Below are 27,373 nucleotides of genomic sequence, written 5' to 3' on the forward strand. Positions count from 1 at the left end.
CTTTTATTTAAAAAAAAACAATAAATAATAAGTAAGTAATTATATATACGCCCTTGCTGTTTACAATCTCTTTCCACCTCTCGACCAATTTGTTGATTTTGTTCCGCCAAAAGTTGCTTGGTCTTGTATCAAAGAAGTTGAGCCAGTTTTTAAGGACATCTTTCTTATAGAAGGTAATGCCCTTCATATGGTTTGACAGGGAGCGGAAAAGAGTGTAATAGGTCGGTGTAAGGTGCGGAGAGTACGGCGGATGCTAAAGGACTTTCCATTCGAGCTCTTGTGCAACATGGGGCCTAGCGTTGTCGTGGAGCTCCTTACATTTCCCAGTGCACCATGTACTCCTAGTCCCACCAAACACACGTCATGATCTTCATTGGATGAAGAATTCGAATTTAGAAGGCCTTCCGCTGCGGGACGTGTCATCGACGTCAAAATCGTAATTTTTGAATTCTGCAAACCATTTCCGTGCAGTAGACTCGCCTATCACACCTTCTCTATACACGTTGCAAATGTCCCGGGCTGTTTCGGCAGCTTTTTGGCCTCGATAAAGAGCAATTGTGAATTGTATTCATTATTTTACCTTCGAAAGACACACTGGGGTGAGAATCATTGCTGAAAATATTTGATGGGGTGTAGTTTGTTTATTTCTAACATCTGGAAATATACAGTTAGCTGTATTTCAGCAACGCCCATTTGACTCTTCGAATTCATGCAGTAACTCCTCAGTAGTTGGTTCGTCGCGAATTTTTGCCGATCTAAAAAGTGATTGGGTGAAATTTACCCCCGTGTGCAGTTCGCGTACTTTTTTGCATATATGTACATACATATGTATATACATCAAAAGAAAGTATGCACCATATATTGACAAGTCTAGAACACTATCATCGTCCTCGGAATCAATTATTTTAAAATTCTTCCACTTCACTTTCTTTTAGAGGCAGGTGATCTAGAAACATTGCCATTATTGCTCTAAAAGAAAATCACTCCTTATAGAAATGGAATTAAAAGAGATAAAATTCACCTTTGCCAAAATAGGCTAAATACATATATAATATAAACGTACGTACTGTCACCGTCAAAAGTAAGTTTACACCACATATTGATAAGTTTTGACTATTTATTTATTTAGTTTTCAATTTTAATTAATTTTATACAAAAATATAGCTCATACTACTACAAAAATCATATAATGCCACTAACTAATAATAATAATACTTTCCCTTCTTGGGTATCTGAGGTGCCAGACTAAGATTGGTACAGTACGTTAAGCTAAGGTGTCGAGGTACTCGTGCCGAGAGCTGCATGGCTGGTAGTGCCCTCCGACGAACGGGTCAGGTCGGTTGTATTAAGTGCCCCATCCGAGCATACTCGTGGGACGAAATATGAATGACAAAAAAGACACACAAAAAAAAGAGCAAAACAAATTAGATGACGACACTGCTATGACAAAGAACAGACGGGAACTGAAATACCGGACTCCGGAAAAGATTGCCTTCGACTCGGAGGAAGACAGACTTTTGGCCTCAAGAGTGGTTAACTAGCGTTCAGGGTCGCACCAGACATAACATGCCTGAATTGCAAGCAGATTTAAAGCCAAAAGCGGCTACTACTAGAACGCTGGAAAGTACTAAGAACAGTACACCTGAAGTAGTTGTAGCCTCTATCTTCGGCGCAGTTGCGCCAATGGTCATGACCGTGAAGCAACGGTACCAGAAGACTGTTTACATGTTGGGAAAGAGGCTGAAAGAGGCTGCAGAACCAAGAGAGAGAAGCAGAACCAATAAGACATTTGTCTTATCGGGTGTGACGCGAGTGCGAGGCATACCCTATAGAACAGTAGCGAAACAAACAACAGAGGTGAGTCACTACTTAACTTTATTCTAAATACTAAGCTGTATATGCAGTATATGTAATCGAGGTAAGAAGCCGACTTTTATCTTCCCAAGCTCAGATAGATTTCAGGGACGGGAGGAAGTCCTGGATCTTACGCTGTTGACAGAGAACAATAGTGCGTCTGTAGAGAATTGGATGGTATCAGATAGAGTATTAATGTCTGATCACTGTTTTATATTATTCAACTTCCAAGGCAGATCCTACACTTTCTCCATGCTTAGAAATCCGAGAAAAACAAACTGGGATAAATTCATTAAAATATCGAATCGCAAACTAGAAGGTTGTAAACCTTGGGAGGGATACACTCGACCGCCGATTTGAATAAGAAGGTAAGTGTGTTGGAGGGGATCCTAAATAAGGCCTTCAAGAAATCCACACCAAGCAGTGTCGTCAAGAACGAGTCTCCACCGTGGTGGAACGGTGAATAGAGAAAGCTAAGAGACAAATTAAGGACGGTTTTTAACGAATGTTATATGACCGGTGTTCGTCAGCCGTACCATGAGGAACGAAAAAAGTACAAGAAAGCACTAAAGAAAGCTAAAGCTGAGTCTTGGCAATCTTATATGAAGGGCAAATCCACGGAAATAGCTCTTCATGAAGTGATTGGGCACATTGAAAAATCCATCCATCAGAAACAATTCATCATTCATATAGAAGGTGCCTTTAACAATATATCAGTCGAAACCATACTATAATCGATTCGCTAGAAAACTTCGGAGAAATTGGATTCGATGTATGCTTCAAAACAGAAATATCCTAGCATCAAGCAGTGATGCTACATTCCCCCAAACTGTGAGCAGAGGTAGTCCACAGGATGGGGTCCTCTCCCCACTCTAATGCGTCTTATTGTTAAATACAATTTTACTGTAACTCAACAGGGGATGGATGAGATATGTCGTGATCTTAACAATGGGACTGGGGGGTTAGATGGGAAAGTGATGCGAACAATATAGCACCTCCTCTCCAAATGGCAACCTCTACCCACTGTCCAGGACCTGATGCCCTGGACTAGGTACTCCCTTTTTTTTGGCTAACGAGGCTCTGTCGACCCGTGACAAGGCGGTATAACCTTGCCAGCACTTTAAGCTAAGGTGTCGAGGTACCCGTGCCGAGAGCTGCATGGCTGGTAGTGTCTAAATAACCAGTCTTTAACGGTCCCCTCCGATGGCCAGGCAAGGTCGGTTGTATTAAGTGTCTTACCACGGCATGTCGGCTCTGCCGTGGCGGACCACCCTTCCGTGCCTACTCGTGGGACCAAAAAACGTATGGAATCCAAACAAAAAACAAAAGAAGAAGTTAAGGAGTTAACGGAGAGTGTGCTGGGCACGCTCTCCGAGGACGATCTTCTGGCCTCCAGCCAGGAAACGATTGTCGAGCCATGTACGAGGGGTGCAAAACACAGCACCCCACTTCTCAGACCAAGCCTACTCCAGTCGGCTACCAAGACGACCTCTGGTGGGGTAATCAAGGCGGCCTCTGGTAAGGCCGCCAAGATGACCCCTGGCAATGATGCCCCGGTGACCACTGCGAAGGTCACCAAGAAGAAAAACAAGAAGTCGTCCGGTACCCTGCTCAAAGCGCGCTACCTGAGGGCGAAATTCATTCTGGCAAAGATTGCCCAGAATGAACAAGCCGGTAAAGCGCACGAGTGGGACGCTGAGAGCCGTGTGAAGTACGAGGCCGCGATCAGAGAGTACGAGGCCGCGTCCGCAGCAAAATTAAACCAGCCACAACAACAACAGCCTAAATCGGCACGGAGCTCGGCTAAACGTAGCCGCTCACAGCATGTGAGTGAACGTGTGGCCAAAAGGAGCAAATACTCCTCAACCCAGGGGGCTGAGGGCCCTTCAACCAGTGCGGCAGGCGCGGCCTCGAGGGCGGCTTACAGTGAGGTGGCCAGAGATCATCTCCAAGTTTCCCTCGTGGACGCAAAAACCAATAGTGGAAGGGCGGTGTTACCCCTTTGGGATGCTATTGGGGGACGGCTATCGAATATGGTCGTCAGACACCTCATAGACAAAAAAGGGCCAGCACCTCTCTTCGACTCGGGTGAAATCTGTCGAGGCTGTAGGGTGATAAAATGTGCCAATCAGTACTCGAAAGAGTTTCTGGAGAAGAGCCTTGCTACGGTTAGCAACGCCTGGGAAGGGCTTTCGCTAAAGCTCATCCCTGCCTCGGAAATTCCCAGGCGACCACGAGCTAGAATCTGGTTGCCGAAAATGGAGCTGGACAGTTCGGAAATTGTCCAGTGTCTCTAGCTACAGAATTCTGAGGTTCCTATGGATGACTGGTCTGTCATCAAATTAGAAGAACCTCAGCAGCATAGCTCAGCCGTATTACTGCTGATTAACAACGAGTCGCTGGAGACACTCGGGAAAACAGCAGTTCTCAGGTTGGCCAAAGTGAAGGTCTTCCCCGCCTCTGTCGCCCTGGACGATGACTTGGAGAAATTGGGGGATGACACCAAGAAGCTGCTCGACGATCTGCGGCTGTCTTGGACGGAGGCAGATTCTGAACTGGGGGAGCAGTCGTAAAGGTAAGTAACACTTTTGAACAGTTTGTTAAAAGTAGTACAAATTAACCTTCGTCATTCCAAACTAGCCACAGATAACCTACGAGTCACCCTCCGGGAGGAGGACATCGATGTCTGCCTGATACAGGAGCCTTGGATCTGGCAGCAAAAAATCATGGGACATGGGTGGTAGCATATGCCGATGACTTGGTCCTGATGGTCTCACGTCCCTTCCCATCAGTAATGGCTGAAATTTTGGAAGGTGCACTGGCTACAGTCAGCAGATGGGCCGCCAGTAGCGGTCTCAGAGTCAACTCTGACAAAACGGAGTTGATGCTATTCACCAGAAAATACAAGCCTCCACCTTTTAAGCTTCCTAGACTTAACAACCAGTGTCTTACACTTTCATTGGAAGTTAAGTATCTTGGTGTAATACTTGACCCCGAGCTCCACTGGAAGCTGCACAGAGAAAATCGAGTTAAGAAGGCCAATATAGCCCTCTACGCCTGTAAATCTATGTTCGGAAAAAAATGGGGTCTCAAGCCACGTGTCGTACTTTGGATGTACAACTTAGTGGTTCTACCAATTTTGACATACGGTTGCCTAGTTTGGTGGGTAGCTCTTCAGAAGGGCTACAACTTCACTAAATTAGAGAGAGTGCAGGGAACTGCATGTGTGGGCATCACTGGTGCCTGTAGAACATGTCCCACCGCTGCGCTCAACGTTATTCTCCACTTAATTCCTGTGGATCTGCAGGTTAAATCCATTGCTGCTCAGAGTGCTATTAGGCTGAAGGAGTTTGGCCTTTGGAGACAACTTCCTGTAGGACATAGCAGCATCTTGAAGCAGATCTCCCCTTCCTTCTCTGATATTCGCACCGACATCTCCATCCGCAAACTGTGCTTTGAGGGTTGTGCTAGGGCTATCTTTCCGAGCAGGCAAGATTGGAAAGAGGGGAGAGTTGGTGCGGATATAGATGCCTCTGTTTTCACTGACGGATCCAAAATGGAGTCTGGAGTGGAAGCGGGGGTCTACTCTAAATCGGCCAGCATTGCAGTCTCCTAGAAACTGCCGGAGACAAGCAGCGTCTTTCAAGCAGAGGTCTTCGCGATCCTGCAGGCATGCAAAATACTTCGGGATCGCTGTTGGGAGGGAGACATTAATATTTTTTCCGATAGCCAAGCTGCAATGAAGGCACTGTCGTCGCCGTATTGCAGCTCTCTTCTTGTGAACTCCTGTAAGGAGAAACTTAAACGTCTCGAACGTGCAGGAAACATTTCCCTCATCTGGGTTCCTGGGCACAGGAATATAGAGGGAAATGAAATTGCCGATGAGCTTGGCAGGAAGGGGGCGGCAGAACCGGATCCAGCTGCCCCCTTCTCAGACATCGGTATCCCCTTGGCCGTCGTTACAGGGAAACTGCACAACTTCTTTCTAAGAAAAGAGCAAGACAGATGGAGGTCTGTCTCATCGTGTGCCATTTTAAAAGCACTATGGCCTCAATACGATATAAACAGAACGCTTAAGGTGATGGGAACCCCCCGCCATTCAATTTCCAAACTCATTGCGGTGATCACTGGCCACTGGGTGATCGGCACTCATGCGGAGAAGCTTGGAATTCCGTACAACCCCCATTGCAGAAGCTGTGGGGATGTCCGACTCTGGCGGCTAGGCGCTTGAGATTCCTCAGCGTCCCCTTTGGGGATGACTTGATGAAATTCTCCAGCCTAGATCCCTTTTCTCTCCTCCGCTACATCAACAGCACTGGATGGCTGTAGACGGTTTTATCTCCTCCCTTAATCCTTTCACAGGTAGTGGTCCACATTATGGTATCAAAACGGCATGTAAGTGCTACTTGTAGTGTACCTGGGGTACTCTTGCCATCTTACCTACCTACCTACCTACCTAACAATGGTACTATTTACTTCCACTATTAGTGATATGTTATTAGAAGGAGCTCTGGGAAAGCTAAGTAAATGGGCTATAAACAGTGGTCTTAGGGTTAACCCAAGAAAGATACCGCAGTTTAGCAGCAGCAAATACCACCATCAGAATTAACGAGGGCGGTTGTTGGAATGCTAGGGTGTTCGATCATAGTATTATTTTTGATAGTCGGAAGCTAAACGGCAATCGATGAGACTACATTACCGCTATCCGAGATTCCAAGGTAATGTTTCTCACGCGAAAGGCATGGGAGTTAAATTTAGTAGTCAAGGAAGATGCCACCGCCTTTTACACCGATGGATCCTAGATGGATTGCGTCGTCGGCGCGGGTGTATATTCGAAAGATCTCGAAACTTCCAAGTACTTTCGTCTGGTGAACTGGAATAGTCAAGCAGTCATCTTAGCTTTAAAGTCACCAACAACCAACTCAAAAATTGTCAGACAATGCAAAGAAGAATTAAATGCGTTAGCACGCATGGCAGACATCTGGGTACCTGGCCATAGGAACATAGATGGGAATGAGAAAGACGATGAGCGTTTACACAAGGGAGATGTTTTTGCAATTCCAGAAGCAGGCTGTTGACAGATGGACCAACACCGAAACCTGCAAAATAGCGAAGGAAACGTGGTCATAGTACAACAAGTTGAGAGCTGACGAGCTGTTACGAAAGCCAAGAATATACATCTTTAGAATTACGTCAACAATAACCGGCCATTGACCTATCGGAGACCATGCTAGGAAGATGGGGTGGCCGTATAACGATAGATGTAGAAGCTGCAATCAAGAGGATTCTAAGGAGATAGTCTTGCACTATCTGTGTGAGTGCCCAAGTCTGGGTGCTCTACGACATAGAATGGTGGGGAAATTCTCAATGAACAACTTGGTAGAAATTGCAGGAAAGAAAATGGATGACATAGGCAGATTTATAGCCAAATCAAGATGGTTTGACTAAATAACGACAGTGGTTCTGCTAGTGGCGTATCAAAATGGTCCTTTTTGTGCTAATTGAGCCTGGAGACGTGTTGCCCAGACAGCACCTCAACCAACCAACCAACTACTAATTCACTAATTAATTCGTATGAATTTGCAATTGCTCGAGTTCTTACTACTTTATTTTTTGTTTAATAGTTTTCTGAAGTCCAAGATAGTTTTTCGGAGTTTTCAGGCTCCGAGAAAATAAAAAAACAAAATGTAGGGAAATTAGTTGTTTCTAAAGGGGAAGAGTCGCGAAACCAATAGAAAAGACCGAAAATAAAATTATACACACACAAACACACTTTGTTGCCATGGCGTCATCCGCACAAAAACTGCGTTTGGAGGCTTTATATTGTATTAATTTGTGCTTTCACAATTTAACACGCGGCACTTCGTTTTCGTTAGTTTGTTTAGTTTAAATCTCACAAATCACAATACTACCAAGCCATTCACTGGATTTTCACAAACATGTAATTTTTCATTTTGTTCGTTTGTTTTGTATTATTAAGGTGTCTGTATTCAATTCGGCTATGCAAGCACGCATGGAATATAAAGGGATCCTGCTGTATCCTATTCATGCACGGTTATTCATTTTGACTTGAGTTCCCGGAATTTGTTTGTTTTTATTTCTCAGTATAAAAAAGTGGAATGTACAATAAATAAATATAACTTTTATAAATGAATAAATTGAATAAACGAAAAATAATGAAAAACACGCTTTTGTAAATGTGTTTTAAAGTTGAACGCCGAGTATATACGATTAAACGTTTGAGCCTCGAATATGCAAAAACAGATATGATTTATGAAGTGTTTTCTGCACATCTAAAAATAGCTTAAAGGGGTATTCTAGTGCAGAAATTCGAAAAAATTCTCTCCTTAATCGATTTACTTCAAATTGGGTGTGAGCCTTCTCAATATATATGTCTATATATATGTCGTACTTTTTACTTTATTATATTTTTAAAAAATTCCGAAAAATAACAAAAAGTAGTAAATAAATTTATCATTTGGGCAAAAATATTTTTATTTTTTTTGTTTCAGATTATTAGAACGCTTGCAATCGTGGTAGGTGTTGCGCGCCATTTTTTGTTAACCTTCCACTTCAACAACTTATAACTTTTTGAGTTTTTCGTTTTTTGAGATTTTTAATTTTTTTATATATTTTTAAAACATTAATAAATATCTTATTAAAAAATGGACTCTAAAAATATTTCTTGTTTTTTATTTATAGCACCCTAAAAAAACCCCTCAAATTCATGCCTCTACATTAGAATACCTATTTAATAGAAGAAATCCAAAACTGATTTAAAAAACAAATGGAATGCAAAGCCTATTTCTGACAAAAATGATCTTTATGTGAATAAAATCCAGGCATGTTATTATATTATCTGATGTCTATGAATAAATGAAATTAATTTTAAATTTCTTTTATTTAAATACTAAGAAAAAAATAAAAAAGTAATATAAATAAAAACTTTAACTCCGTTTGTTGAAAAAAGTTTATGAAAATGAAGTGAAATTAACCCCAGTGTGTCCTTCATGTAAGAAATAGCTGGTTTTTCCGAAGGTTAAAAACTTTATGCCAGATTTTTTGCTTTCCATGAGTTTTTTTTTTATTCTCCCGTTATAGGAAGTTCAGTTTTGTGGGATATTGTATGAGTTCAACGTTGCATTACGAATCCAAATTCAAAATGTTTTATGAAAAGTTTTGCAAAAAGAAAGCGACACACCACACTTCAAAGTGAAGTATTTGGTTTGGTATAGAAATCGTAAATTAAAATAAAAAAAACTTTATAGTGAAAAATGAATCAATTATTTTATCGGTAGATGGCTCACATATAGGTAGATGATCTACTTTTTCGCTTAACTTAAAAGCCGTAATTAAAAAGCGCGATTTCCAATACAAAATATCTCTCCCAAAATCTGAGATTATAAAATAATCCTACATAATAACGATACTTTTCGACATACAACCCTGTGTTTTCTGAGTTATCGATATTTATTATTACGAATGTAAGGAGAAACATCAAAATAAAAACTAAATGAAATGGATGCCGGCAAAGAAAACAGGTATGTAGACATAATTCCAATAAAATTTTTGTTAAATATTATTAATTATGGATTTATTTTACAGAAAAAAGCGTGTGCACATATAATCGTTTTATCCTCTTATTACTTACTATAAAATGTAATTTCTAATGCGTATTACTGCCATAATTTTTTGCAACCCCAGTAAACGTCGCATAAGGATTTCCTCCAACTGTTTACTATTAGCAGCCAATTGCGCAATTAAATTAGCTATTCCTTCTCATTATATTTTCTTCATATCGTTAATAATAATTAAAGAAACCAAAAATACCGAAATATTCCACCAAAATAATTTCTCTTAAGAAAAACTTCTCACAGCAGTATTGACAACTGATTGTCAATTTTGCAGATAATCTGCCATATGTGAAAGGGTAGATTAATTTGGTGGATTTATAGGCGATTGGGTTGGTGCGTGATTACCATTCGGAATTCACAGAGAGAACGTTGGTTCGAATCTCGGTGAAACACCAAAATTAAGAAAAACATTTTTCTAATAGCGGTCGCCCCTCGGCAGGCAATGGCAAACCTCCGACTGTATTTCTGCCATGAAAACGCTCCTCATAAAAATATCTGCCGTTCGGTGTCGGCTTGAAACTGTAGGTCCCTCCATTTGTGGAACATCAAGACGCACACCACAAATAGGAGGAGGAGCTCGGCCAAATACCCAAAAAGGGTGTACGCGCCAATTATATATATATATATAGGTGATTAATGCATATCGCCTCTTTCTGTGTTAACCTAGTATCTACAAAATCAAAATTTTCAGAAAATCGATAAAAATGTTTAGAGTTACTTAACTTCTATGAAATTTATAACGTTTTTGGCGATACTTATAGTACATAGATACGAGTTTTTGAATTCGAACATGTATATAGATACAAGAAAAATCGAAACGGCCTTAAAAAAATTCTATAATCATCATGAACATTGCATGTTTTGTTTTACGTAACAGGAGTGCTAAGGAGAGTTTTTCACTATAAATCTCAATTTCGAAAAAAATTAAGTTACGAGGTTAACACAGAAAGGGGACGATATGTGAACGTATTATATGGCTATATTTCATAAAGCATTGATCAAACAATTTAAAGTTTGTGCTCGTTGTCAAGGTGACATTTCTGATATTCTTTTGCTGTTTTCTGTTTGTTCCATTCAGTGGTGAGTTAAGTCAACAAAGATGGAGAGTTAACAAAGAGAAAATTCGGTAACTTTTACAGTTTTTCTTTGGTAAAGGCGAAAATGCAAGCCTGGCGCTCGCTGAAATTGTGAATGGTGTTTATGGTACCGATACTGTAACAGATAATTACGTCCAGTTTTGGTTTTCGAAAATATCGATAAAATCACAGAAATAATCGAATTACTAATAATTAATATAAAAAATAACTCAAACTTACCGCATCGCTGCCTTCATTTCATTACAGAAAAAGAGTTTCAAATATTTTATTTTATTAATTTATTATTATACTATTTATATTATGGTAGTTCTTTTATATCATTTATAACTAAATACAATTTTTTTCATAATAATTAATAATATTCACGCGACTGTCTTTCTTGCGTCTTGTATTTTTTGTTTTTAATTTTTTCATTTTAATTGGTACATTGGTACACTCCTAAATTATTTTTAAATTTGCTTAACTAATTTAGTTCATTTTATCATTTTAATTCATTTAAATATATTTTTAATAATAATTTTATTTTAAAACTTGAAAACAATGCATTTAGTATTTACGATTTTTTCGAGTTGTATACACCTCGATTTCTAATATTATTATTTTATCTTTTAAATTTAGTTGGTTTGTCGGTTTTTATATTTAATTCTTCATCAAACATACTCTCTGCAACAACAATCTTATTGAAGTTTATGTTCAGTATCATTTACAATACATTTTTTCGTTTTCAAATATTTCTTAAAATTAGTTTTTACTAAAGTTACAGTTAAAAATAATTTCTGTTTAAAAAATATTAAAGCTTTGAAAATAAAGTAATTAAGCTAAAGAAATTCGTTTCGAAATTATTTGCGTACAAAAAGTTTAAACTATTCTTCAAGCTCTATAAAGTTGTAGATTTTTAATAAAATCATTTATAGGTGCTATTTTTGGATTTTTCGCGTATTTGTGAATGCAAAGCTGTATTGATTACATACATATGTACGTGAGTAAAATTGTATAGAATATGTAGCGAAATTTAAAATTGTTAATCAGTATGAAACTGTTTATGATTACGAACGAATACATACATCAATTTTAGAAACAATGAACTCCTCAAATATAAAAATTGGCCGGCAGTGTAAATCTTAAGCCGAAAAACTGATGAAAAGAGAGTGATTCAAGGAAATCGGCCCAGCTCATTAGCCACTGAAGAAGCTTGTAAAGCACGTCAACAGCAACTAATTGAACAGAATGAGTTCTACGAGGCTTCAGAAGGACAATTACATGGCGCTGGAATTGCTGATTAATCGGTAAGTCACAAAAATCATTGAATTTTCATGTATTCAAACTTTAGATGCGTTTTTCTCAAAACTATATTTTTGGAATTGGCGTACACGATAACTCGAAAAGTTATTGACCGATCTTGAAATTTTGTACATATCTTTTTTATATTTATCACTTTCTAATTTACAAGTCTTCGAAAAATTTTCAAAAAAATAATTTTTTCGAAGCAAAAATAGTAGGAAAGTTCGCTCCAAAATTCATTTTTATCCTTTTTTTAAATTCATATAGAAAATATGACATTAATAAAAAAGTTGTTTTTTTGTATTCAGGTCACGAAGCCACGCTGCGACCTTCCTGCAAGAATTGAGTGTAAATCCGGCATTTTAAATGATTAAAATAAAAAACAAATTTTTATATTATTTTAATGTATAAACTATATGCCCATTTTGAAAAAAATATATTGACTTTTAAAAAATTTTAATGAAAATCAGGGAAAGTATGGCCGTTTACAGGTATCTGTCCCCTTAAAAATACGCGGCTAAATCTACGCTAGGGCACGCTCTCACTACACCAAAAATGATTGTTGAATCACCGAGCTGTGTTATAGCCTACATGAGCAAGCTTTGTAACGCTACATCCAAACAAGAGCCCTTGCCCCAGCAGTGGAAAAACTAATTATTTGTAATGATACCACAACCAGGCCGTCGTCCTATACAGACCAATCAGCTTGCTTAGACTCACTCAACTTCAAAAAATATGAAACTGCGCGGAAAATTAATATTTTGCTTCTACATCTACAATCGCCCTCAATGATTGAGTGCATCAAGTAACCAAAAAAACGGTAAAATTTAATATTCAGCAAATTACATATGCCTGAGGAGTTTATCTATGAGTGACCGAATTTAAAAAAAAGTTCTATCTTACGTAAAAGCGATATTTACTCAGTACCCTATACTTATTTCGAGGGCGTAGAGTGCTTGCCTCCTTCTTAATGCTGGGGAGATCCAGGTTTCAGTTACTGGATGAATTCGCTTTGTCCAGTGCCCACTCATAATTCCACTACTCACAAACTATCCGTCTTGCACATGAACGCCTTTTGCCGCATTACCTACCCATGTGTTAACAATACAAATAGATAAAGTAATAAATTACTGCAAAAAAACATTATGAAAAGTGTAGTTGCATATGCAAAAGCGGTTGTACGTCAGCAGTTTTGCGAATTCGAAATATTCGCGTCACCCCAAAATCACTAACAGAACTTTTATAAATAGTTAAACATAAACAAATAATACTTGCAATACCAATTCGCGGAAAGAAAACTCATGGATCTTGTACTATGATAACGCACCGTCTCACAAGGCTCGTATTGTGAGCACTCGACTAAAAACTCGACAAATATCGTCGAACAACCACCGTATTCACCGGATTTAGCACCCTGTGCCTTTTTCCTTTTCCCAAAACTTAAATGGTTTTTGCAGTTAATGAAACAATTTCCCCTTTGTAAAGTTCCATCTAGGAATACAATAAAAACATAAATGGAAAAAAATTACAACAAAGAAGCTGAAAATTGTAAAACAAAATTGTCGCACGTTTCCAATATCTGTTTAACCACTGACATATGGACGGACATTCAAATGACATTTTAAGGCTTGTTGGGAGTTTGCAGGTATATCTTAACTGAACTGTGCACTAACTATGTATTAAAGAAACAAAAACTGGTTTCGTTTCACATAAGATCAGGTGACATTATTTACATAGAAAAAAATCACGCACTTATTACCGAAATATTATACGTAGTAGGAGAGCTGGTAAGCATTTTTGAGCAGGTATTTGAGGCATCTAGAATACTTTTTTCATGTTATCTAAATACAGAAACGCAGACCTGGTTAAGGGGTGGTGGGGCTAAACCAACCCTTAAATTAAAAAAAAATAAATTTTGTATGCAAAAAATGTTTTTGAGGCACTTTGAAAATTTAATATGCTAAAATTGAATGTTTGAAAAATAAAAACAAAAATAAGCCAGATTGTTTGGGTCTGAAACTTTGCCAGGTGATTGCAAAATAATTTTTTAAGAAGTGAAAAAATGTTTTTGAGGCACGTTGAAATTTTTACCACATATTATTTATAATTTTAAAAAAATATTGCCAAAAAGACAGAATGTTTTGATGGGACTTTCTACCTGCCAGATGTTCGACAATATTTTCGTGAGTGCGAGTGAACAGGGCTATGCCTAGACTTAAGTGTGAGTGAGATCGTATATCGGCAGCTCTCTGCGTCTAATAATACTGCAATGTGATTGGCTCTGGCGAGATTCGAAGTTCCCGTGCTGTTGTCAAATAGTAATTTTGGAGTAAAATTTTTTCATGTTATTTTCCACATATTTGCTTAACAAGTATTATTTACAAACATCGAAATGGATTGTGTAAAATTAGTATGTGCGATTTGTGGTAAAAGCAATGATAAACTTATCCTTTTTAATGAAAATAACTTAAAAAAATGCCATGAAATACTGATAATTCGACAATTACATAAATTAAAATACAAAGATGTGGTTTTGCCGTCATATGTTAACCTCAAAGATGGGTATCATACACATTGTCACAAAAATTTTCTTGCTGTTATGAAAAAATATTATGTCAACACTTCAAGGGAATCTGATATACGTCAATCAGGTATTGTAATAATTAATATTTTTTTATTATCGTAAATTTTTATAAATACAAGGATATTTATATTGTATATTACCCATATTTCTTTGGTAAGAAATAAAACAAAAAAGAATGTACATTATATTTTTTGCAAATGACTACTCGTACAGAAATTGTTCAAAATTTAGGAAAAAATTTTTATGGTAGCAATTAAAGAAAATGAATTAATCTTTTAACACAATTTACTTATTTTTTCCTAAATATTTATTTCAATTCTAATATTATCAGGAATTTTTTTACGATTTTAGTAGCTCATTCACAGTTGCATTACATTTAAATAAAAAAAGTTTTTATTACAGATATTTCATCTTCTACAAAAACAATATTCCAGACCTATCGACTACACATTTAGAAAAAAATATTTTGGAAGCTTCTGAGGATATCAGTAATCAAAAGCGCGAAAAACACAAAGGACAACGACAACCTCTTCATGTATTAGATAAAAAAGCTATAATAAATTCTTTAGCAGAGTATAAAGAATTCATCGAGGAATCTGAAGTTTACAAAAAATACAAATCTCCGAGAACTTCAGTGGTCACAGGCTTTGCCGGAAAGAGTATTTTAACAAATTAAGAGAGTATGAAAAAAAAACCGCAAACATATTTTCATACAAATTTAGAATTGCATAAAGAAGCTTTCGATGAAATTTGTAACTTGTTTGATATATGTACACAGATAGACAAAATTATTCACACATGACATTACAGTAAATACATCAATCCATATCTTCTTACTAATGCATTTATATTATGTACCAAAAAATTTTCTGCATATAAATTGCTCCTTTCTGAAGTACTTAAAAATAAATAAAAACAGACAAAATGTTTGCCAGAAAAAAATAGTGGCTTTAATTTCGTACACTAATCCCATTATAATGAGGACATAATTATTCACACATTGATAACTACTGATCTTAAACATTAAAATTTTTATGTAATATGGCATCGCTATTTCTAAAATTAACAGTTATTTATTAGTAGGCGTCATTTGAGTTAAAATTTTTTTATTTGTGACATTTGAGCGTAGCAAAAATTGGCCGAATTTGAAATGGGCCGAAAGCAGAAAGAAACCACGGAAGCTGAGAGAAGAATAATATTGGAGCTGCATAATCAAAACAAATCGTGTGCACAAATTGGCGAAATTGTAAAGAGAAGCCGATTTACCATCTACAGTATCATAAAACGCTTTTAAAATGAAACTAACCTCAAAAGTCTTCCACATAGTGGCAGGCCTCGAAAACTGACTACCAAAGAAGAACGAAATATTGTTAGGAAAAAAGGATCCTAAAATAACATCCACAAAGGTGGCTGCAGAGTTGCTAGAGGAAACTGGAAAAGATATTCATCCCAAAACCGTTCGCAGAACTCTGCACCGTGCTGGTTACAATTCTCGGGTAGCAAGAAGGAAGCCACTCATAACCAAAGTGAATCAAAAAAAGAGAATTGAATTTGGAAAAGCATATTTAAATAAGCCCGCTGAGTTTTGGAGCTCTGTGTTATTTACAGATGAAAGCAAATTCAATATTTTCCGATCTGATGGACGAGAGAGAGTATGGAGGCAGCCTAACTGTGAACTTGAAAGCAACAATATAGTGAAAACTGTAAAACATGGTGGTGGGGGAGTGAAGGTGTGGGGTTGTATGTCGGCGGCAGGGGTTGGTAGCTTGGTGTTCATTGACGGAACTATGGACAAAACAGTTTACCTAAATATTTTAAAAGAAAACCTGCAGAGAAGTGTTTAAAAACTTGGCCTTGGGAATAATTATTATTTCCAGCAGGACAATGACCCCAAGCATACCGCCCTTGATGTCCGCATGTGGATCATCCACCATGTGCCGCATATACTTGCAACTCCCATCGAACATCTTTGGAAAGAACTCGGCAGAAGGCTTCAGAAGCATAATATTTCCAGCAAAAGCCAGCTCAAACAAATTCTTCTACAGGAATGGGAAAAAAAAGGAGAGGACGTTACAGAAAAATTGGTACATTCCATGCCAAACAGGCTAAATGAAGTTTTGAAAAGAAAAGGTTTATCCACTACCTATTAAATAATTAATCATTTGAATAACTTATCTTATATAGCCAAATGTGTGAATAATTTTGTCCGTGCAAAAATTAATATAGTTTGAATTTTTTTTTTTTGCTATTTATTTATAATGAAGTTCTGAATTTTTGGTTTTTTTGTTCTTTTCTATTAATCTGTACATTAATAAACGTAATATGATAAAAGATATGGATAAAATGACTTTGCTTAGCAGAACTAGTTCCGCATTTATAATTGGTATGCGTGTGTGAATAATTTTGTCCATCTGTGTATATGTCATTGAAAAAAAATCATTCCATTTTTTCACTACAATATGTAATAACTATGCAAACATTATTACAAATATTCCACTCAAGAGAGGAGAAAAATAATAAATGAAGCGAAGCTAAAAAAGAAATATATATGTAAATATAATTGAAAACTTATGGTTCCGTCTTGACCAAAACCTGCGGAAACATAGCATTTCTTCAAAACAAAGTCTTTTAGATGCCTTACAAGACGAGTGGCGTGCAATTCCTTCCACATATACCTGTAAGTTATTAGAATCAATGCCCCGACGTCTAAAAGCCGTTATTTCCGCCAAAGGTGGCCCAACAAAGTATTAATTTGTTATTTAAGTTCAGTTCAGCTAAGGTGGCTCACTTTCACTGTGAGATAGATTTGTGAATTATTTTAGTTTTTGTTCATTTTTTTATTATAAACAAAGAAAGTTCTTCATGTAACCGATGAATTATTGAAGCTAATATTCAAACAATAAAAACATATAAACCTTTTTTCCAATCTGTGGTATTTTTAAACAAATTTCTACTAAATCTGATGACTAGGAAGTGTGGCTCACTTTGACTGTGACTCACTGTACATACAGGGTGAACGATATGAAGTGTTACCAACTTCACACTGTTTGTATCTGTAAAACAGCTCATGACATCAATGACAAAATTGTTCTAATGACAGTTCAATATATTGTTTATAAGCCATCAAAAGCATTTGCGTCTCAGTTTTGTTGATTTTTTTTTCTGTGATGGAACTCAAAGGTAATAGTGTGAAAACGTTATATTTGTCTGGAAAATCACAATCAGCCATTGTTCGTGAGCTCAGTCACCTCAAAGTGAATAAAATGTGTGTGTGTTTCGCACTATAAAACGTTACAATCATACTGGTAGCATTGCAAAACGCTATGGAGGTGGACCAAAAAAAACCGCAACAACGCCAGAAATGGTTCGGAAAGTGAAGGTTCGACTTGAACGAAATCCACGTCGAAGTGGAAGAAAAATGGCCAAAGAACTGACAGCATTCGACGCATATTGAAAAACGAGCTCAGGGTCAAGGCTTACAAGTTCCAAAAAGCACACGATCTTTCACCCCAGCAACAAAAAGTTCGGTGCGAAAGAGCAAAGGGGTGGTTGCGCTTGCACGAACGTGGCGAATTTCCTAACATTGTGTTTTCTGATGAAAAAAATATCCCAATTGAGCAGTTCATAAACACTCAAAACGATCGTGTTTACTTGACCGAACGCTCATACGAGAATTGGAGCCTACTCGAAGCAATTTCCCATCGCAATGGTTTGTGCCGCAGTGACCGCTGATGGACGCTCTCCTATCGTTTTTATCGAGCCTGGTGTCAAAGTGAATGCGACTTATTATCGGGAAAATGTTTTAGAAACTGCTTTAGAACCGTGGACATGCAAACATTTCCGTCGTAGACCATGGACGTTCCAACAAGACAACTCTCATAAAACTCGTGTGAACCAAGAATGGTTAAAAAATCATGCTCCACACTTCATTTCGTCCCCACAATGGCTTTCGAATTCGCCAGACGCAAATCCGATGGACTATTCCATCTGGCCCATTTTGGAGATATGCCAGTAAGGATGCGCTGAAAAAAGCGATTATACGCGATTGGGCCAAAATACCTCAAGATCCCATTCGTACAGCATGCAACTAATTTTTTGACCGTTTGAAGGCTATAGTCTAGGTAAAGGTGGTCGGTGAATATATGTACATATGTTAAAATTGTAAACATTTTTGAACAATTTTGTCTTTGCAATCAATAAAAACTAATTTCTCACAAAAAAGTTATGGTGTTTTGAATAGGTAACACTTCATATCATTTACCCTGTACAAACAAACAGTCGGTTAAAATTTTAAAAGTTGTCGGTATGTCGGGTCTAGTTTAATTCGAGAAAATTCGAGATGCGCTTAAGAATGAATGTAAGCAGAAAATTGTGCTGCTACACAAATAGTACGTATGTATGTATTTGAAAACGACTACGTGAATTGGAAGGCTTCGATTTTAAGACAGACGGCGGAAAGTACAATAAAAAAATCGAATACATAGCCGAAAACCTATAAGTAATGATTTAGTGGTTATATACAGTATATTACATATGTATGTACATATGTATATTACACTTGCAACATAATACCAGTGATTTACCATAGCTGCGCATTCACAAATTTGTGCAAAGGTAATTTGTTGGTTGATGCTGTTTTTGTAGATGAAGGCGATTAAGACGACGACGACGGGCACGAAGACAGTGGTAATATAGGCAACGAAGAGTGTGAAAAGAGCAGCGAAATAAACAACGATATGGCCGTTAATAACATGTATACAACAGCAACGAACATACAAACGACGACGAGTAAAAATAACATAGCAAATTCAACAACAATGCTTAGAAGCGGTGAAAATACAACTGCACACAGATTTGTATTGCGATTTAGGGACTTGGAAGATTCTATTAGATCTTTCACTGGCAATGATGAATTTTCTATTGAAATTTGGATTCAGGAATTTGAGAAATGTCATGTGCTATGTGGTGGATGAATTGTAAATGTTTATCTTTGCAAAACGTTCGCTTAACCTTTAACTACTGAGGTGGTGGTAAATTTTACACCTCGTAGTTTGTTTTCTCTCTCACTCTCTGCAGTTGAGCGCTATCAATTTCATTCTCTTGGTATCTTCTCGTCATCCTATGATTATTATTCAGTTGTGTTTCTATAGTCGGGGGTATTGTATAAGCGGAGATATACCAGTGCTGGTGTCAAAATTACCACCCGTCCGGGGTTACGTATTTTTTTAATAGAAATTATTTTGCCACCACATCAGACTAAGCGTAAGTATTTAATAGAAAATAAAATACCACTTCTCAGGCTTAGCGTTAGTTTTTCGTGGAATCATTTTGACTACTCCTACGATTTATTGCAACTTATTTTATTAGGTTATGTCAAATTCAAGCAAATTAAATGACTTAGCGATAGCCAGATTGCTGGAAGACGATGACGAAATCAGTGACGTTGATGATGCAATTGCTGATCCTGATTTTTGCCTTCAAGATAGTGATACAGATGATATAATGAGCATTGAAGATGAAGAAGGAAGTGAATGTGATGTTCCCGAGGAAGATGTTGCTAAAGAAATTGACAATGCTAATGAACATGGAGATGGAGAAGACGCAATTGAGTCAATAGGAGTAACCAAATATTTTTATGGAAAAAATGGGTATAAGTGGTCAGCAAAAGAGCCAGCACGGTGCAGTAAAACTCCACTACATAACATCGTGTGCTTGCCAAAAGCATTGCAGCAAAACCTTAAAGATGGAATAATTGGGTTTTGGTCAAGATTTTTCGATAGACATATAGAGAACCTAATTCTTCAACACACAAATACCAAACTAAAGGCTAAGTTCGATAAGTCTCAAAAAAGTGAAGCGAAATGTTTGGATATTATTGAGTTGCGAGCATTGTTCGGTGTTTTGATATATTCGTCCGTTTTCAAATCGAATCACGAAGACACTAGCCTTATATTTGCAACAGATGGAACAGGCAGACAAATTTTCAGATCCACAATGTCGGAGGAACGATTCCTATGCATCCTTAGCGGCTTACGATTTGATGACTCCACAGACAGAAAGGAACGATTATTAACGGATCCATTGGCTGCCATTTCAGAACTGTTCAATAAGTTTATAGAAAACTGCCGAAAAAATTATACAATTGGTACCCATGGATGTATCGATGAAATGTTAGTGCCCTTTCGCGGTAGGTGCAGATTTAAAATGTATATGCCAAAAAAGCCTGCAAAATATGGCATCAAAATAATGGCGTTAACAGATGCTCGCACACAGTACCTTGCAAATGCTTATATATACCATGGCAAAACTTCTGACGGAAATGGTCTCACAACTGAAGAAAAAAGGCTATCAGTACCAACACAAGCCGTATTAAGGCTAACTAAAATTATAGAAGGAAGTAACAGAAATATTACTGCTGATAATTGGTTTTCCTCAATGCAGGTTATAGAAGAATTAAAAAAAAGACAGCTTACGTACTTGGGTACATTAAAGAAAAATAAAAGGGAAATACAGTGCCGGTCAATATAATAGCACCAGTTGCAATATTCTGATTCGAAAGATGTAAAAATTTCACCTATTTACTATATTATTTTTTGGAGTGTAAAAAACAGTTACATTTTTTATGCTCTCTCAGAGTGTGTGCATTTGTTGTCAAATTTCATAACTGTTAATCAGTTATAAAATATCTTTTGTCAACACTTATCATTTTGTGCAGGCAATAAAATAGCACCAGTAGGCTTTTTTAATTTTATTTTGCAAAATTTTGTGAAAAAAAGTGAAAACGTGAAGGTAATAACATTTTTTTTAAATACTTTCTATAAAATCGTGTAATAATATTATAAAAATTATATAGTTATGGGTCGCGGAAAGCATTGTTCCCCTGAAAAACGTGAACTAATAAAAAAATTTGTGTCCGAGGGTAAATCATATTCCCAAATAAGGGAATTGCTGGGCTGTTCCAATAAAATGATAATAAATGCCCTAAGATATGAGGAAAAAATTGAATCCCGTGGTAGGAAGCGAGTTTTGTCACCCTTAATGGTAAAGCGGTTAGTACGGACGACTAAAGCAAATCCCTTTATGACAGCTACAGAGCTCAAAAAAACATTGGATGTGCCGGCAAGCGTGGAAACTATTCGCCGCAGACTTCGAGACAACAGCCTCAATGCCTGTAGTCCTCGAAAAGTGCCGCTCCTTTCCTCTAAGCACGTTGCTAAACGGATATCTTTTGCTAAAGCACATCTAAATTGGCCAAAGGAAAAGTGGAGAAATGTGCTATGGACTGACGAATCCAAAATTGTTCTTAGTATTATCATAGTATTATGGTATGGGGTTGCTTCTCATTTCAAGGTGTGGGTCCTATATATGTAGGAATCGGTAAAAAGACTAGAAGTGGTCAAGTTTACTAATAAACATTTATCGACAATGCAACTCTGTTGTCAAGAGTAATATATCGATGAAAAAGAAAGAACTAACACGGGTTGGATCTTCCTCTTCCTCTTTGAGTTTTGTAAACGTTTGGTTGTCGCTAAAAATTGAATCCAATTATATTGAGTTAATCATTTGTATTTTCATAGTTATAAGTTTTCAAACATATTCATTAATAAACCTTTCACATAAAGAAACATTAATTCAAGTGCATTATCGCTTCGTTATAATGAATTCTATCGTCTTAAATTAATAACCCCACAAATTTGGTGTCAGAAGTGGGATAGACGATGAAATCGTGAAAAACTTAAAAAAAAAAATGAATATTGAAAACTAAAACATACAAGACCGTCGAACAAAAATTGCCGAGGATATTGCAAGATATATTTGTGAAGCATTTCTTATAAATCGTTAAACTTTTAAGAAATTGCGAAATTTTATGCAATTGTGGCAGTGGCAACGAAGCAAACTGGGAGAGAGAGAGAGACAACTAGTCGTGTTGGCATTTGGCTGGGAAGCACGAACAAAAGGAGAAACTGCAAATTTTGCGTGGCAAAGGCTGATATCGCAGTATCTTACAAATTTGCAAATTTTACGTGGCAGAGGCTGGAAACGAAAATTTGTAAGCAAAATCATCGGAGGACGTCTCAACTTGGTGCGACACTTAGAGGAAAGCAGATCGGTGACGTCAGCAGCGAATGCAGAGCGTGTGCAAAGAGAAGAAAAATAAGAGGAAGAAATTGGAATGGTAACACCAAAACACGTGTAAGGTGTAGAAAAAAATCGTATTGAAATTTTATCCGAAGATATTTTAAAGTTTAAATATTGATTTGATAATACTGTTAAAACTAAATGAAATACTTGAAAATTAACGTAACGTAAATATCAACTTGATGGTTTCGAATTAGCATCGGCAAATGTTAACATTACATATAAATTGAGAGTCTAGTTGGAAAAAGTTAACATAACCTTAACAGTTGTGGAATTGAATTTGAATTCCTATTTGAAGTACATACATTTTATAAAAAATTCCAACTAAACATTTAACAAAACTATCATAGCAAAAACCTTTAAGTTAAGCATTTATAAAACTGTTTATAAAAATAATTTAATATTTCAGTACATGTAAAGCACAAGCACAAACGAGCACAAAATGAACAGAGACGAAATATTGGCGTGTACAGCTAACGAGTTAAAAGAGAAGTTGTCGGCATTAAATTTATCAACAACCGGTAGGAAACAATCATTGCAAGACCGATTATTAGAGCATTATGAGTTGCAAGTCGATGATGAAATCCTTGATAGTTCAGTAGAGGCTGTAGGAGCAGTACGATCAACTTTTACTTTACGTGATATTGAGGATTCGCTTTCACAGTTTAATGGATCAGGTCAGCCATCTGTTGAACAATGGATTGAGGAACTTGAAGATAGCGCTTCCGCTGTGCAGTGGAGTGGTCTTCAAAAATTCATATATTCAAAACAACTGTTGAAGGGTGCAGCAAAAATATATGTCCGTAGTCAAAGTGGCATTTGCGATTGGATGTCATTAAAGTCAGCGTTACTTTCAGAGTTTGGTACAGAAGTTTCTGCAATAGAAGTACATCGTATGTTGAGAAATAGGCGTAAACGACAGAATGAGGACTATCGCGAGTATCTGTATAGCTTAATGGAAATTGGAAAGCCCGTTAGATTGGATGAGACAAGTTTGATTGAATATTTCATAGAAGGCATACCAGATTCGAGAAGCAACAAGAGTAATTTGTATCAGGCCAAGACAGTTCAGCAGTTAAAAGAACAGATTAAAGTGTATGAGAAAATCCGAAATAGTCGCCCTCAAGCATCTTGTTCAGAAAAGTCTCAAGGTGAAAATAAGGGAAAAATAGGTGACAACAACAAGGGACAGCCTAAAAAGTGTTTTAAGTGCGGTGATCCGTCCCATTTGGCAAACGCTTGTAAAAAACCTGCAAAATGCTTCAAGTGTGATCAGCCAGGGCACAAAGCAGCAGATTGTTCAGGACCACGAGTTGTAGTCAAGCAAGAAATCAACAATGCAAGCACTCTTTCAAACAATAGTAGTGGAAAATGTATTTCCAAAGATATTACCTGCAAGAATGTACTTTTCTCAGCGTTGATAGATACAGGATGTGACCTTTGTTTGATTCGAGATGATATTGTTGAAAAATTGGGAAATGTCGAATTACAAAATGAACAGCATTGTCTAATAGGTATTTGCAACAGTCAATTAAAAACACTAGGAAGCTTTGTTACAGAAGTTGAGGTTGATGGTAAGCTTTTGGAAATTACCTTTCATGTCACAAGCAAGAATGATATTAAATACTCAGCAGTCATCGGAAATAGTGTGTTGGACGTTGTAGACTTAGTTGTTTCCAAAAATTCAGTACAATTTCGCCACAAAGGAACCGACGAGTTAGAGAAAATAAGTACACTAGAGTTGTCAGATAAAGTTGCAGAACAAGACTTCGAACTATTTCAAGAGTATAAAGACTTATGCTTATTTGCTGCAACGCAAGATGCTGAGATTGATTTATCTCATCTTGATAAACCTTTAGTCGAGACAATCAAAACCCTCATTAGTACATATTTACCAGAAAACAAAAAGAAAAGCCCTGTTGAAATGAAAATATTGCTCAGTGATGAGTTTCCCGTGTTTGAACGTCCAAGACGTATGTCATACTCTGACAAGTGTATCGTTGACACTCAAGTTCAAAAATGGCTAGACGATAAAATAATTCAACCCAGCTCATCGGAGTATGCTTCTCCCATTGTTCTCGTTCCCAAAAAGGATGGTAATAAAAGACTATGTTGTGACTACAGACGCTTGAATGCTAAAATTGTAAGGGATAACTTTCCAATGCCATTGCTAGATGACGTAGTTGAAAGATTGCAGGGTCATAGGGTATTCACAACGCTTGATCTTGCGAATGGATTCTTTCATGTTCCAGTCGAGCCGAGTTCAAGGAAATATACAGCTTTTGTGACTCATAGTGGTCAATTTGAGTTTCTTTTCGTTCCTTTCGGCATATCGAATTCACCAGCTGTGTTTTCACGCTATGTTCACGCAGTTCTAATAGATTTGGTACAAGATGGAACAGTAGTTACTTATATGGATGACCTCATTATTCCCTCTAAGGATACGGATGAAGGCATTCAAAAATTGAGACGTGTTTTAGCTAGAGCCGCAGAGTTTGGTTTGCAAATTAAGTGGAGCAAGTGTCAGTTTCTAATGGAAAAAGTTGATTTTTTGGGATATATAATTGAAAATGGCACAATAAAACCATCCAAGGCAAAAACATTAGCCGTTCAAAATTTTCCCATACCAAACGATAGAAAAAGCTTACAGCGATTCCTTGGCTTGACTTCATATTTTAGAAGGTTTATAGAATCGTATGCTTTAGTAGCTAAACCCTTGTCAGATCTTATACAACTGAGCTGAGCTTATACAATCCAAAAGCAGAAACCGAGGTACACACAGATGCTTCTATGCATGGCTATGGTGGTGTACTTCTGCAAAAGAATGCTGATGATCAACTTTATCATCCAATTCAATACCTTAGTCGCAAAACCAAACCAGCAGAAGAAAAATACCATTCTTATGAGCTTGAGGTGTTGGCAATTGTCGAGGCGTTGAAGAAATGGCGAGTCTATCTTCTTGGTATTAAATTCAAAATAATCACAGATTGTAATGCTTTCGCAATGACAATGAAAAAGCGAGGTGATATTCCTCTAAGAGTTTCGCGTTGGGCACTATTTTTACAAGATTTTAATTTTGAAATCGAACATAGAAGTGGAAGCAAAATGAGACATGTTGATGCTCTGAGTCGTGTATCTTGTCTTATGCTAGAAGATTCAATGCATCATAGACTTAAGCAGGCACAAACAATGGATGATTGGGTCCGAGCAGTGATGACAGTCTTAGATAGCAGCACGTACGAAGATTTCTATATTAAGCATGGTGTTTTATATAAAGATCCCATTAAGGAACTTATAGTTGTACCATCGCTTATGGAAGAGGAAATTATTCGATTAGCTCATAAGCAAGGGCATTTCTCAGCAAAACGGACTCAAGAAGCAGTAGAAAAAACATTCTTTATTCCACAACTATCAACGAAAGTGCCTAAAATTGTCAAGAGTTGCGTTGAATGCATTGTCTCGGATAGTAAAGCAGGAAAGAAGGAGGGATTTCTAACACCGATCAACAAAGAAGATAAGCCGTTAGGTACTTATCATATAGATCATGTTGGCCCAATAGAGCAAACTAGCAAAAATTACAACTATATTTTAGTAGTAGTGGATGCTTTTTCGAAATTCGTTTGGCTTTATCCAACCAAGAATACAGCGGCAGATGCAGTTGTAGATCGTCTTAAGAGGCAGGCAGGAGTGTTTGGTAATCCAAAGCGCATAATCTCAGATAGAGGAGCAGCATTCGTTTCGAACCAATTTAAGGAATATTGTCAAGGGCAGGGTATACAACACTTGATGATAGCTACTGGAGTTCCTCGCGGTAACGGACAAGTAGAACGCATCCATAAAATCGTTATACCAATGTTGACCAAATTATGTCACGAAAATCCTTGTAATTGGTATAAGCACGTTGATTCCGTACAACAGACAATAAACAACACGTCGCCTAGAAGTACTAAAATATCTCCGTTTAGATTGCTTACAGGTTTTGAAATGAGATTAAACAAAATACCGGACTTACAAGAATTTTTAGATGAACAAATAATTAGTGAAATAAATCAAGAGAGGGAAGAAGTTCGAAAAGAAGCACTGGAAAATATTGCAAAGATACAACAGGAAAATCGTAGGACATTTAATAAAAATCGCAAGAAAGAATTAAAGTACATTTTAAATGAGCTAGTAGCTATTAAACGTACTCAATATGGTACCGGACTAAAGATAAAACCTAAATATTTTGGTCCTTATAAAATTACAAAGATTAGGGCACACGGTAGATACGATGTGGAAAAAGTTGGAGAACATGAAGGCCCAGGTAAAACCACAACTGTGGCGGAATTTATGAAGAAGTGGGTTGATTTGGAAAATGGTTCATTCGAGTCGAACGAAGCGTCAGGATGGCCGAATGTAGGAATCGGTAAAAAGACTAGAAGTGGTCAAGTTTACTAATAAACATTTATCGACAATGCAACTCTGTTGTCAAGAGTAATATATCGATGAAAAAGAAAGAACTAACACGGGTTGGATCTTCCTCTTCCTCTTTGAGTTTTGTAAACGTTTGGTTGTCGCTAAAAATTGAATCCAATTATATTGAGTTAATCATTTGTATTTTCATAGTTATAAGTTTTCAAACATATTCATTAATAAACCTTTCACATAAAGAAACATTAATTCAAGTGCATTATCGCTTCGTTATAATGAATTCTATCGTCTTAAATTAATAACCCCACATATATTGGATCAAAACCGTTATGGATTCATCGGTTTATGTAAAAATTCTTGATGAAATTATGCTG

Source organism: Anastrepha ludens, chromosome 2 (assembly GCF_028408465.1).
Source record: "Anastrepha ludens isolate Willacy chromosome 2, idAnaLude1.1, whole genome shotgun sequence".
Taxonomy (NCBI): Eukaryota; Metazoa; Arthropoda; class Insecta; order Diptera; family Tephritidae; genus Anastrepha; species Anastrepha ludens.